Raw genomic sequence first — 16507 nt, 5'->3', positions numbered from 1 at the left:
GAAACAAAATTAAAGAATCAAGGTAATTGGTAGTCTGGTTGTCTTGACAATACAATGCAGACAATACTTTTTTTTTTTTTCCATGTCAGCTTGTTTCCCTAGGCCATATTTCATTCACATCGACTTCTTTAAGCGACATGCCAATACAATAATTCTAGATTATCAAACTCGAGGATAAAAAAGAGCAAATCAAAGGGTATGTCTATGTCATGTAGCTTTCCATAGATGTTATTTCAAGGACATAGCTTTGATAAGGGTCGATAGAGAGGAAATATAAATCAAACGCAAAATATCATTACAACACCAAAAAACAGGAAAGGAATGTTGATATAAAACATAAACATACCAAATATGAAGCGATTTGAAGCTTCTGAGGAACATAGTCGGTTGTTTAGTGGAGTGTGCATAGACAAAGATCACAATGGTGGTGGGGCTTTTCTATCATGGTGGTTGAAGGCAGTAGGGGTTTCGAGATGGTGGTTAGTTGGTAATGGTGGTCGATGGCGATTCTTTGCCACCAGATCGTGATTGTGATGGTCGATAGGGGAGCGGATGATGGCTTGCGATGGTCTTCGATGAAGGAGTTTGGAGATTATGCTCGTTATGGTTTCTGTGACATCCCCAATTTCTCGGCCAGAAAAGACCGATTTATTTATGCTTTGTTTTAGAAATCAGAGTGATTGTTTAAAGAAAACGGTTGCGGAATTTGTTCCCAAAACAAAATATGATAAAATTTATCAAAACGTTTCTCAATGAGAATGTAGTTTCATTAAATAATAAAACCTCGGGATGTCATGTTCCGATACAGACCATAAGCATAAACAATATAAAATAGACCTTACAACAGTTATTTATAACTACTGATCTATAATCCAAAATCTCTCATCAAGTTCACCAACTTATACTCTTGTGCTATTACCTGTAATGTAAAGAAAACTGAGTGGGTCAGGCTTGGGAGCCTGGTAAGCATATAGGGTTTTCAACCCACAATAATACATTTATTATATTCAATTATCAAACAATCAACCCAATTACCCATCCCCATTATCTTCTTTATTTCTTAAGGAACCTAAGAATCAACTATCCTTTATTCATTCGTTCCTAAGGATTTACCTAAGGAATCGGCACGAAGTCCATTGCTACCAAAGTTTATCTATCATGTACTAAGTCCATAGTTATCAACATTTATCTCTCAAGTAGTAAATCCATAGCTATCAGGCGCTAACTCCATAGTCACAAGGTTCACTTAACAGTAGGCGCTAACTCCATAGTCACCAAGGTTTATACAATAAGCGCTAACTCCATAGTTACCAAGGTTTACTTAACAATAGGCGCTAACTTTATAGTCACCAGGGTTTACTTAATAGACACTAAGTCCATAGTCACCAAGGTTTATCTAACGGTAGGCGCTAACTCTATAGTCGCCAACTATCCCATCTACCCTTGTTCTACCCAATATTTTTGTAGATATAAATACTTACACAGTTTAAATCATTTAACTCTTGTATAAAACATCAATTCCATTCCCATTTCAAATAGACAAATAATATATAACACATAGCACGTATTTCATAGCTAATACTTTATATTTACGTGTTAGAAGAAAGTAGTTATACACTCACATGTATAAACAACAATATATATACACATAGTACGTATTTTATAAAATACTTCATATCTATGTGTAAGATGAAAGTGACTATACACTCACTTGATTAGACGATGCTCGGACAACACTACGACTCTTCAAGTAGAACTCTTCGGTGAAATCGGGATATCTTCACACACCGGGTTTCTCACGGACAGAGCTTTGGCTCAGAAACTTTTTTCTTCTCGGGATCTTTGGGCTTCGGTACTTGCTTCGGGTCTCGGGGTGATACCGGGGCTTCGGGGGGTTAAAATTGCACGTAAAATGATGTAATATGGGACAGAGATGAGAGAATGAGCAACCAAACTCGGTTGGCCCTTCAAACCTAGTTATAAGGTAAATTTGGCCCTTGCCACGTCGTGGCACCCTTTTTCCACGTCGTGGGCTTGGTCGTCATTGCAAGTTGCATCTGGGGGACTCCCGGAGGTGTCAGGAGACTTGCCACGTCGTGGCACTGCTTGCCACGTCGTGGTCTCTGACACAGCTTTGGGGTTCGTACCCCGAACTTCAGAAATTCATAACTTTTGCATACGAACTCCGTTTTCGACGTTCTTTATATCGATGCGAAGATGAGATTATGCTCTAAAACTCTCGTTTAGACTCCATTGGATAATTTTGACTTTATTTTTAATATATTATAATTATATTACTTATATATAATTTTTAGTAGGCCGGGACAGGAAAACTCCGTTCGAAATTCATAACTCCTTCATCTGAACTCAGTTTTCGTCCGTCTTTCCGTCGTTGCACTACTATCAATGAGATCTTCAATTCTCATTTAGATTGTTTTGGAAAAATATCTCTCTAACATAAATTCACTATTTACGTCGCGCTGGGTCATGCCGGTTCTGTCGCGAAACTTCGACAGGTCATAACTTCTTTATTATAACTCGGATTTGGCGTTCTTTATATGCACGAAAACCTTGTGACATATACTACAACTTGGTTAAGATTAATCATTCTAAATAATATTCCATCAAAAAGTTATTTTTGATGCTTATCGTCTCTAATTTGACTAGCTCTAATCTACGGGTGTTACAATTATCTCCCCCTTAGGATGATAATGTCCCGGAATCATCAACGAAATAGGACTTGCATAATGATTCCACACGTTATTTCTTCATCCTAGGTAATAACCGTAACTTCTATGTTTCCTCGAAAGAGTATTTAACTCTATGGCTTTCTTGACCGCAGAAGATGCCCAATCTTGCATCTGCTTATCGTACTATGTTGTACTTTCAATCGTAACCTTCAAGTTACTGTGTAAGGTCTATGTTTTATTATTTATGCTTTTGTGTCTGTATCGGAACATGAGATCCCGAGTTTTGATACATAATGAAAATGCATTTCTCTAAGAAATACTTTGATAAACCTTATTTTATCATGTATTGTTTTAGGGATAAAGTCTGCAACTCTTTTAAATAAATGAATTTACTATGAATTTATTTTAAAAACATAAATGAAACTTGTCTTTTCTGGCTGTGATTTTGGGAATGTCACATTATCCACCATATCTTCTACATGTCTTACCAAGTCACCACAACACAAATGGTTACTTTTAATATTATTCGATTATAAAACGTATTTACATATTTCTATTCCTTTTCAGGTCTCTATTGTATCACTGAAGATGAAACTGCAGTTTCTAACAAAATTTATGGCAATACAACACAAAAATTTGATACCATTTCAACACAATACAATATACAATATAATCATAAGTAAAGAACAATGCCAACATAAGTAAAGTACAAATATTAGTATTTATGAAAATACAATATTGTATTTAAATCGAGTTTTAGTTTATATTAGATCATTTAACTTTTGGTTTTATCTTCAATTGATCACTTAACTCGTTTTAAATTTTAAAAAGTCAGTTAACTTTTAATTTTTTCTGCTAAAATGGTCACTATTACCAATAATAACAGGTTATTATATATATATATATATATATATATATATATATATATATATATATATATATATATATATATATTCAAAATTTTGTTTTTATAATTTCACTTTTGTTGCGTTTTTTACATTCTTTTAACGATTCGTTTTTATAACCTTATTTTTTTACTTTCGTTTCTATATGTTTTTTGTAACTTCATTTTTAGTATATTTTCATGTTTTTTCACAATTTATTTTTACAACTTAATTTTTTTACTTCGTTTCCATGTTTTTTTTTCAATATCTATTTTACAACTTCATTTTTTATATGCTTTTCAATAAAATGTTTTTAGAACTTTGTATATTTGCTTTGCCAAATAGATGTAAATTAATTGAATTATAAAATTATTAATTCAAGTAGAAATTCTAGATCTATGTGTTTGTCACGTATCCAATAATGTTGTATAAATAACAACTTTTTCATCTCAATTCTAATGGTTTACCTATTATACCAAAAATTATACCCTATATTGTTTCTTACATAAAAATAATTAAAATTACACAACTTACAGTATACATAGTTTTTGTTATTAAGTTAGATACTAATTGGCTGAAGAAAAGCATGTATTAGATCCATAATGCAAATTATCGAACAAAACAAATATTTTAATAATAGAGAAAAACCAACAACAAAAACAAGAAAAATTGATGTTTTTTTTTTAAGAAACGTATATATGGGATGTTATTACTATTGTAATATGTAAAGTTTTTATACAAGAAGTTTTCTAATTATGCAATGTTACTGGATACACGAAAAACAAATAACTATAAGATTATCAATTGAGATAATAATTATATAGTTCGTTATTGACAGTTAATTTGCAAAACAAATATATGAAGCTCTAAAAAGAAAGTATGAAAAAAATTCAAAAACAAATTGTAAAAATGAATTTTGAAAAAAAAAACAACATGCAAGTAAAATAAAAAGATATTAAGTTGTAAACACAAATTTTGAAAAAAATGCAAACATGAAATAAAATTGAAGATATATAAATACAAATTATGAAATATAACATGTAAAAAAGAAAGTAAAAAAAAAAAAATTAAAGTTATAAAAATGAATAGTGGGTAAAAAATATAAAACTAAATGAACATAATTTCAAAAGTTTAGTTAATAATTAGAGCTTAAAAATATTTAAAGACCTAAAATAGCAATATATAACCTATTATTGCCCGTCCTAGTGACTATTTTAGCAAAAATTAAAAAAATTAAGCGAATTTATAAAATTTAAAACGAGTTAAATGTTCAAATAAACAAAAACCAAAAGATAAATAATCAAATATAAACCAGTTAAATCACCATAAAAATATAATATTTTTCTTAAATATAATCTAGACATAAGATGGAGTTGATCTAAACCCTAACTATCATATAACAACTAGCGTGTGATATAAAACTTTCTTATAAAATAATTATTTGTTTGTGCGTACGTTGTTTTGTCTCTTCGAAAAAAGTAGAGAAGCAACAATGAATACCATCTCATGGTATTGGTTATCCCTAGCCAGTATTCTAGCTAAATAATTACTATTATTATATTTTATTTATAGAAAGAGTACAAATCAAGAGAAAGATTTGGGTGGCGGGTCGGCACTGGCAGAAAGCATTAATTAATGTTTGTCATTGAGCTCTTAACTGTCTCCCATGCATTAGTATATATATAATGCTCTATATCACACTTCTATTCATGCATTGCTTGCTACGAGTCTATTTTTTTCTTCAACTTGCTACGAGTCTGATTATCTTAATTAAGGGAGGCATTTATTAATGAAGACAATAACATAAATAATACGTTGATGTGAGTCTTGACTATTTAAAGGGCTCTTCATACCTCCTAATTGCAAGCTTATGAAACTTAATTAGAGTGAAGAAAATCAAACAATCGAAAGGATGATTTGTGTTGTATATGAAGGCTATGGTTCCTCCATACCCACACTTATATTCATTACTTGCATCTGGTTACCATTTCTTCAAATCAAACATGCACTTTTCGACATTCTATCCACCATTTGCACCTTCTTTTACACATGCCATCATGACCATCTTCATCACCGCGTCTTTCCTAATACCTTCCACCATTCGGATCTTCAGTTCAACGACCTTTTAAATAACAATGGTGGTGATAATGCCTGGTCCACCATGAGATCGGTAGACGAAAGCTGTTCCATTTGCCTGGCTGAGTTGCAGGATGAAGATATCGTGAGTCAACTCAGTAGATGTCGTCATGTGTTCCACACGTGCTGCATAAAGAGCTGGCTCCACCAGGATCAGTTCACTTGTCCGCTTTGCCGGTCAAGTCTGTTGCTTATTCCAGGGAAACCGGTCAAGTAGAAGCAAATCTATGACCATCCTTTACTTAGCTCACAAAACAATGGTAATTTGATGATAAAAATTTCTAGGCAAATTAGCATTGTTTCATCAACTTCTTGGACATAAAATCACAAGTTACAGCAGTTCTTCTAACTTCATGTATGGTATGATCATCATCATATGGTATCTTAATTATATTATAAAAATAGTTTCCCATGTAGATTTTCTTCTTAATAGAACTGATTTCAGTAACATAAGATGATAAGAGTGTCAATGATCTTCATAATATGAGTTAAATAACATTTAGTTTCTGTGCAACAACGTTATTAATAAGATTGCTTTGGAATTAGAAGCTTACATTGTAGCCCACAAGCGTATAACATTGGTTTAAAATCAAAAAACATAGTTAGGTTTTATTAAAATAAAATCGAAAACACACAATCGCGTTTTAAGGTTTCAATCTGTTGGGTATTAGTTAATTATATAAATCACAAAAAACAAATCCAAAGACCCAAAATCGAGTTAGGACTTAGACTTTCCGAGTCCTACATTGTTCACAACTTTCTTTACATTAAACATAACACATTTAAAGATGATGATCTTATGTGACAATTAGAAAGTTCTTGTTATGATAACTACACGTTTGTGTTGGATATTTAGTTATATCTTCAAAAGTTCTCTAATTTTAACGTCAACTCTACAGATGTATTAAAATCGACTATATTATATTATATTAGGAATGGATATCAAGTTCAACGGTCGTTTTGTTTTTCTTATACAAAAAATTAACAAATAAAGAGTAAATTATAGAAATGGTCTGGTGCTTTGGTAAATTTCATAGTCTTGGTCCGATCAAAAAACTTGATATCTAGACATGGGATCACCAAAGTTTCACTACTACAAAAACGCTTATAGACACGGTTAAATCAATTAAAAAACTCGGTTTTGAACAATAAAAACTGGTTTCAAAACCGGGTCCTATCAATCTAAAAATAACGCGGTTTAAAAAAAAAAAAAAAAAAGGAACCTATAAAGAGAATTGAAAATACAAAAGCAGACCACACCAGGGGATTAGGTTGCGGTTTTATGACACAAAACCGGGTCATATAATTCAAATAGATCCCGTTTCAGATTCAAAAAACTGGGTTATATTAGGTTTGTAAAATACCGTTCTTTTGTAAGCAGTCGGGACGTATAATATTTAAAAAACTATGTCATTTTACACATGTCAAGGCCAGTTCCAGTTCTTATACATATTACATGTAACAAGATTTTTTTGCATACAAACTAACAATAAAAATACGGTTTCAAGATATTTGCCATGTTTTAAAACCCGGGTCGACCCGGACGGTTCAACCGGTTGGACCGTGACCCGGGGAAAAAGGCAGGTCAAATTAGACCGGTTTTTTGTAAAAATATGAACCGGATCGAACTGGCCGGATTTCCTCTAAACTGCGGTTCGACCGCTTATGTTGAACCGGTTAAACCGGTTTGATCCGTTTTAATAGAGTTTGGATGGTTGGATACAAGTAGCGAACGCCAAAACAACGAGCCGTTTGCGGTTTCTTCAATGTTTTTCAATGTTTAAACTTTGTGGACATCAAATTATTGGTTTTATATGTTTATGCATTATGCATGAAAGTAAAAATATATAAAAATAGAAAAAGACCATAAACCGGGTTGACCCGGCGGTTCAACCGGTTGACCCGTGAACCGGTCATCACACCGGGTCAACTAAAAAACCGGGTTTTAAAACATTGGATATTTGACCATGTTCTTTTTATTTGACTTTTGATAATTTTGTATTAAAATTACATACAATTGTACATTGCTATTTTTTACATTTAAATTACATAAAGAAGCTATCAGACTAATTTAACTGTACTCCTATATATCAACATCTATTAACACATGATCTAACTTGACCTACTTGTTAAGGATTGCTAATGTAGCATCAATCAAACTTCAATACTAGACTACTAGTATATGTGTTGCCACAAATTCACATGGCATCTTTAACTGGTATATGCATTTGCCACAAACTTCAATACCTTTTTTGTCAAGATTCAAAACGCACCATGTAAATGTCCATTTCCGCTCGAGTTTTACTAAATTGTCACAGATCAATCTTGTTTCATTTTGACAAGTTTGTCTCAATGTTCATCAACATGGGTTTATAATTATCAACAAAGAAAATGAGCAAATATAGGAGAAAACCCGATCTGCAAACATTTTCCTCAAATTAGCAACATTTTCACATATATCCACATAACTTTCCCCCAAACATATTGTAAATGTTTTCATCAATTATTTATTACGTTGTGTTTTTGAAATGTATGCTGTGCCTTTTATCTTGAAATTGTAGTTGATTTTCCTCTAAAACTATAGTAGAATTCAAGATCAAGGTTCAACATAGTTGTTCTAGTATCAACTGTGTAAACCAGTACAATAATGGAAGTTAAATGTAGGCGAGAGGAACAAAACCGATTAACTTACAAAAATGTTATACGTCCGACGACGAGGAAGGCGGTTGTAGAAAAGCTTGTAGTGTGGTGCACCATGGTGGTAGCTAGGGTTTTCTAGATGTTATTTTTTCCATAATTATATATTTTTTTTAGTGTGAAATGGCGGGTGTGGGAAAAGGTTATCTAATTTTCAACTTTTTGGCGTATGAAATGGCAAGATGTGAAATAATGGGTTGAAACTCTAAAACGTCATTTTTAATTAATACTAGTATTTTTTTTTTCATTCCAATAAGGTTTATATATATTTTTTAATAATACAGATGTTTCAATAATAAATACTAACAGACATAAAATCATAATAAAACTCACAATCATATCAATTACCAACCATTTCAATTAATAATAAACAATATTTAAAGAGTAATCACAAAACGTAGTATCTAATCATTATAGTTGATTATATTTTGTGTGTGGGGTGTCATCTTGTCTGTTTTTTTATCGTTCAACGAAATTGATTTATTTGTTTTGAAACTAATTAATATTAATAATTAGTTGGAAGGTATTTGGTCTTTTCTTTTATTGTTGGTAATTGGTAAGGAAGTTCAAATAACGAATCTTATTTACATAAAAGTGTGAGGTCATGTATGACTAGTAGAACGTTGAGGGTCTCTGTAGAAATAAAAAAAAAAATATTGATAGATTCTATAATGAATAATATGAATAAACGACAAAAACAATGAAGATCAAAAGGTGCCTAATGCTTAGGTTAAAACACTCTTGAAGAGTTCTTAAGAACTTCGATGTAAGAGTGTGAACGACAATTACGGTTACAAAGTATTCTCAATGATCAAGACGTTAAACCCTAAGGACATGTTTGGTTGGCGGAATTGGAATGGAATTCGAGGGAAAAAGGATTTCAATTCCCTCGAATTCCTGCGTTTGGTTTAACTTTTAGAAAAGGAAAGGGATTTCTAAATGAGAAAACATTCCTTCAATAGAGGGAAAATGCTTTCCTTCACCAACAGGATGGAATCAATTCCTTGTTAATATGGAAAGTTAAAATTTACCATTATACTCACCAAACCATTCTAATCTTCTTCTCCAAACCACATCGTCTTTTGAGGTCGTTGTCTTCTCCAATCTTCCACCAGGTTAGTGAATCGATGTCGTTATCTCCCACTCTCGTATATTTCATTGTGAAAAACGAGGGGTTTGTTAAACTCGACTTCTCTTGTATTTTCTCAACCTTGTCTCCTGAAAATTGATTTATTGGTAAGCAAATCAATTTATGTTAATCAAATATTGTTAAAATTGTTGTTGCTGTCTCTATTTTCCTATTTACAATTTGTTGTTGAAATCAAAATCAGTGTTCATGTTTATAAATTTCTGGTAATCGAATACACTATGAAAATCGTTTATAAAATGAGTTGATTGTGTTGTTTACATAATGTTTTTTTCTAGTTAAGAACAACAAATTCTTCCTGTTCTTGCTGGAAATCAATGTTTTTTTTTTTTTGCTTTCTTGTTTAGAAACAACAATATCTTTAAAAATTGATTGTGTGGTCTTAGATATACTTACTGGAAATTACATTACACCTTCAATACGATATGATTTTGTATGAACATGATAAATTCATATGATTAAGTAAAATAGACAAAAGGGCAGTTCGGTTATTTTTCATGAATTCCAATTTCATTTCCTGCAAACCAAACATGATCTGAAATTAACTCCAATTCCATTTCCTACCAACCAAACAACAGATGGAATTGCATTCAAATTCCTGACAGATTCATTTTCCAATTCCAATTCCAATTCCTTCAGCAACATTTCACGAACCAAACAACACCTAAGGATACATGCATTCACTATATATAGGCTAAACTACAAAGCATAAGACTCGAGAATGGATAGGCCCATCTCAGAATAAATAAACCTATACAAGTACATATATTTGACACAATACATTTAAACCCAACAATCTCCCCCTTTGTGTAAAATTTCGAAGGAGATTCTTCATTGTTGTTTCTTCTGCACCTTGAAAAATCTTGGCATCGAATTAAGAAGGATGTTCCTGACCACAATATAACACTTGATCATATCAGTAAAGCATTTCAGATCATAAGTGGTGTTTGCTTTACAAGCTTCAGTCAACCCTATAAGGGAGTTCAGTGCAGCAGTGGAGCACATGTGTTTGTCTTTCAAGAAAAAAAGTTCTTCTGAACTTTTTGAGCGTTCTTCTTGATGGGTTTTAGCCATAAGAGCATCCTATGTGCTCATGCAAACCCTAATGCTTGGATCTAGATTTCTCTATTGTACATGCAATTCATCCAAGACTTTAAACCCTAGATCTATCATACAATAAATCATATTAATATAAGATTGGGGTTTAGATCTTACCTTGATTGTTATGTGGCAATAACAATCTCAAATCCTCATTTGTAATGGCTTTAGAAAGCTTAGAGTCACAAGTGTCACACCTCTAATGGCTCACAAACACAAAGAGCAAGAGGATGAAGAATGATAAGAGAAAAGGCACCCAAAAAACATGTAGAAACCCTAAGGAATCAGTTGGCCACTCTTTTGGTGCCCCAGGGATCCTTAAATGGTGAGGCTATTAGGGTTATCTAACAAGGAAACCCTAATTTGACTGCTTAGGCCCTAAGCAACCCATGGACTCCCTCCTTAGAGGCCTTGGACGATTTCTAATGGGTTTCCCCATAGAATTCGTCCACTCCATCCTTTATGGAGTCCATTAGCCCAATATTTAACTATCACACAATTGACAGTTCTAGTCCCCTTTATTTAATTAATATCTTTTAGCCACAAAATTAATTCTTATTAATTCTTGACTAATATTAATTAAACAATATGATTTCTCCTTTAATATATTATTCTCATAATATATTAATAAATCATAATTAATCCCCTCTCTCCATATTTCATCCTATCAAGTTGCTTTTGTGAAGGCAACCCAAAAGGACCATGTATAATCGGGTCAAGTACATACCAAAATAGTTATGGACTTAGACACTAATCCAACAGTCTCCCACTTGGATAAGTCTATAACTATTCTACGTATGACTTCAGATCCTGATCTGCAATCGTAGCTTTCAAAAGCCATTATCAACTCTGATCTTATCAGAAGCGTCTCCTTTAGATAAGGGATCATATATTCCTCCATTCTAGATATCGCATAGATGTGAGACATAGATTGAAATTATTCTCTCTATACTGTTTTCCCAATTTCTGATTTATGACGACTGACAACAGACTACAATTGAGCACATCAAATTAGTCTTGGCTTGCCCAAGCGCTTATGTGTCATCACTAAATCATCGAGGGGCCCACAGATATCGCTTTCATCCCACTTTGGATAAAAGGAACGGATAAACTTTGATTCAATGCTTGCTTGCACTCACTTACCGAATCACACACAACAATATGTTTTATGACACCAAGTTACTGGTGCGTTTACATATTATCAATGTGTAACCGACTCGCAAGATACAACTCACACATCTCGGTTTCAAGAATATAAGATATTATCGCCTCACCAATCACTCGTGATAAAATCCATGAAGTGATCCAAGTGAGCGTAGGTTTAATCCAATGCTCAAATCATATTCATAAGCACTCATGAACGTCGCAGCAAGCATTTACTTATGTCTAATACACTTTAGACAATCCACACACCAATTCACGACAGTCTTCATTCATACCTACTTCTAACATATGAACGACTGTGGTCTGTTTGAATAATTTTGATTGTTCTGAACCAATTTAATTATTCAGGAAGTCAAAACATGCAAAGTGAAACACAAGAATAATACTAATCCCATATGACCCCAAACTCTGGGTATAAATAAAACATTTTATTTAATCACCATATTGATTACTCATTATTTGTTGTTTCGGGTAATCAACTTCTTACTTGAATTATTACTACATTTGTCCTATGCTCTCAGCATGCACACAATGTTTACCTATGGTCCTTACTTTGTGAAATAGATCGAATGAACACATTTCCAATCATACTCATTTCATAATTCACAATCCTTATCATAAGTATAAGAATATCAAATTCTTATTACTTATGCTAGATTCTAACATTTTATGCAATGATTTTTTTGTAAAGTCATAGCTCAAAATCATCAGACTTGGCCAATCTCTATCAGAAACAATTCTATAGATATGATGTCTCTCACTCAAAGTACATTCCTTTGAACATCCTTCTTGCGTAAAAGTTTCTAATCTAGACATAGATTCTCAATATCCAACTCCCAATATGGAAACATTTCCATATTTTTCAATTCATTCTTAATAGAATCTTATCTATTCATAATAATGTCATCCAATACCATACTTCCAACTACTCACAAGCGACCAATCCTCAGCGAGCTTTGGATCATCCTTTGATAGTTGTTTAATTATTTTAGTCAAAACCGATTCTAGTCATTTTTCCCTCTAAATGCGCTAGACATTTGGAAAATTTTAGAATGGTCAAATATAATAGCACTGACAATCAGTCCTATACCCTAAGCGTATAGGACACGATGAATAATGTCTTACATAAAGATATGATACTTTATCAATCTTCTGCCATAATATTTTATGTGTCTCACTCTTACAATTCGAACTATGAAGAGGGATACCGTAATCATAATCGAAATTTAGGAATACACTATGTATCCTTTGACTAAATTTATTAAAATTTCTCAATCTAAGCTTTAGATATTGAAATGAAGTACAATATTCTCTCCCTTAATTATAGCAAAACAACTTTTCAACCCTTACGACTTTGCAAAGTATAACTCTTGTTTTCTATAATTAATATTGCTAACTTGCAATACTTGCCTTAATAATCATACAAGCACAACATTTATGCTCCCACTATCATGATGATTATTATCATATAAGCATAACACTTATGCTCCCACTAGCTTTGACATGTTTTAAAAAACAACTGAACTTCCAGAAAACAATACTTATTGAATTTCTGAAGTTCATATTTCTAATACCTAATTCTTTGATAATACTTTATCTAAGCTTCTTAAACTTATACACCTTTGCCTTAGATAGCTCATATGTGTGTCTAAACAATTCAGACTAATTGCCAAATCTCACAATTCGAATTATGGAAAGGGATACCATTACCATAATCGAATTCGAGAATACAATTTTCACAATCACTATCTTCTTAAAATCTCTCTTAGTGAAAGCATTTCCTCACAGACATTTTCATGAAGGAGGGAATCTTATGACATTTAGATTTTATGATGCATGTGTTTCTATCCATGTGAATTCGTCAAAACCAAAGTTTGCGACAAATCCAAACTCATATGGACTAAACTTTCTCAATCTTGATTTCTTGCCTTATGGTAACTCGAGTGCCCACCATGTCTTCCAAGTAGTTAAGCAGCTCACCCTTTCATATCAACGTACTTTTCATTGATCAAGGTGCTTGCCTTTTATGCGTTCAAATGATAACTCATAGAACTCACATGCATAATCAACTCAATTGGAATGGCACAGAAACAAAATAATGTCAACACGATAGGACATAAACCTCAAGTCGTGTGCTAGTGATGATTGATAAGGTTTATTCTTGATTTATTTTTGAAACCTTTGAAGACCATTGAGACTCCCACTAACTCCTTGACATATAAGATTCTCTTGTCAATAAATATTTCTTGACAAACAAATATTCAAGAGTTAGTGTAGCTTTTATCAAGACAAAACACTTCACAAAATTGGTCCTAATTGGTCTTTGTCTTATCCAAGACATCACAACTTTCCAATTTCAAATGTGCAAGAATAATTTTTTTTCCAAATTCCACATTTGATGAATGTTATAAACCTTCTTGAGACTTGTCACTCAATTCACAATCTTAACTATGAGACTTGTTTTTAGAACGAAGTATGATTGACTTCTTGATTTAACCATTTCTTCAATTTTTTATTTCTCTTCTTAGACATACAATTGTACTAAGACTCACTCTAACAACGTAAATTTTCAAAACAAAATTTTCATTTAAAATCATATAATTCTCATAGCACATTTATAAAAAAAACCTCGTTTATTTTATTTACAAACGCAACTCTATGTTTGTTTGATTACAAATCCAGGATCCTCGAAACATAACTCTTTCACTGTTGTGTACAGTCAAGCCGGTGCCTTCCCGTGATCCTGAGAGAAACCTGAAACACATAACACATAACACGGTAAGCACGAAGTTTAGTGAGTTCCCCAGAATACCGCACACAACACATACGCCACTCGAGGCTACAGTACGACCCTCCGATCGATGTGTCTCAGCAGGACCTTCCAGTCCTGTAGCTCGTTGGACCCTTTGGTCCGGTCGTAGCTCGTTGGCCCTTCGGCCCTGTCTGTATCGTTGGACCCTCTGGTCCGGTCTGTGTCGTTGGACCCCCCGGTCCGATCTGTACAATCATATAACATATATACATCACATAACACATAATCTCATACATAGCACATAAGACCCTCTGGTCAACACATAAATACCACTCTAGGTAACGTATAGTGAGAAGACTCACCTCGAATGATGAACAGATCCTACAAATGTCGCCGTTGCGCCCCAGCCTCTACCTTTGAGCCATATCTACAATGATCTTAAATTAGGATCTAAGTCCCAACCCTCATTCTCTAGGTCTAAAGGTAGTCCACTAACTAGTCCATAAATAACCACAAAACCTATTGGACCCATCAAGGCCCAATAATAAATGGACTCTACCGAGGCCCAACTCTCAAGTCCAAGAGGCAAGCCCAATTCAAGGCCCCAAGGCACATATACATATTCCTCTGGTCCAAATCTCTAGCACAACAAGCCCAAACTCCAGGCCCAACACTTAAGGCCCAATATAAGACTTAGCCCAAAAAGTCCACAGTGGGGTTACATGGGGCGTACCTCCCTTGGTACGCTCAACGTACCCCATCACACACGAATCCTGATCGGGGACACCAAACTAGTATGTGGGGCGTACTAGATTTACGCTCAGTGTACGCCCAAATTTACTTTTTGAACTCTTTTGGTCTTAATCAGTTAAGACCATAGCTATGCTCTTATATATGGATTCCATAAAGGCTCATACTCAATAAAGCTCGTGACTTTAAGCCTTTGCATGGTTGATCAAGTCCCAACACAAAAACTCTCACTATTTACTACTAAAAAATTCTCATATCTCATGCATGGTTTGATTCCAACCTCCAAGGACTCATTTTTATGAATCCTTTCCACTAAAAACACTTAAAGGGACATATATTAGGATGTGGAGCTTAACAACTCATAAAAGCTTCAAGCTTGGGACCAAAAACCCTAAAATGGACCCAAAACAAAAACTAGCACAATAATAAGCAAGTTCAAAACTTGATGCCTCTGGAGGATGCACCAACAAGAGAAGAACATAGATCCAAAAGCTAGGTGCTCAAGCCATTCTCTTTCAAAGCTCCTTCTTCTTCAAAAGCCAAACACAACAAGTCATCACCCCATTAGATCCATATGAGAAAACCACCAAGATTTAAACTTTATGCTTTCTGGAGCTAGATCAACATGATTAGGGCTTGGATCCACAAGCTCCAAGCCAAGCAATGCTTCCTCAAGCAACTCCTTCTTCCACAATATGCACCAAAAACTCACTAAATCACCAAAATGCTCAAGAATCACTCAAATGGAGGCTTAGGGTCGATTTCTAGGGTTTAGAGGGATGGAGGCTGAAGGTATTAGGGTTAGGTTATGAGTTAAGGACCTTAAATAGGGTCCAAGACCCTAAAATAGCGTTCAGGTCTGATTGGCGTACGCCCAACGTTCATATGGTACGCCCAGCGTACTCTGAATTATGCCCAACATACTCGGCTAAGCCTGAAACCATAAAACTTCTGAAGGCCATAACTTCTTCGTTATAAGTCTGTTTCCGACGATCCTTATATCCACGGAAAGATAACGAGAAGCCCTACACTTCTATCAACTTTATTCCTCTTGAATCCCACTCGAACTCAGATCCAAAATTCATGAAAAGCCCGAACCAACGCCTTAACAATACATTCGGGTTCTAAAGCACAAACCGACTCTTTTATCACACAACCTACCTCACCCACATCCCAAAAAGGGAATAAC

Source organism: Lactuca saligna, chromosome 2 (assembly GCF_052625555.1).
Source record: "Lactuca saligna cultivar CGN05327 chromosome 2, ASM5262555v1, whole genome shotgun sequence".
Lineage (NCBI taxonomy): Eukaryota > Viridiplantae > Streptophyta > Magnoliopsida > Asterales > Asteraceae > Lactuca > Lactuca saligna.
The sequence above is the reverse complement of the archived record's forward strand: the minus strand, read 5'-3'. Positions refer to the sequence as shown.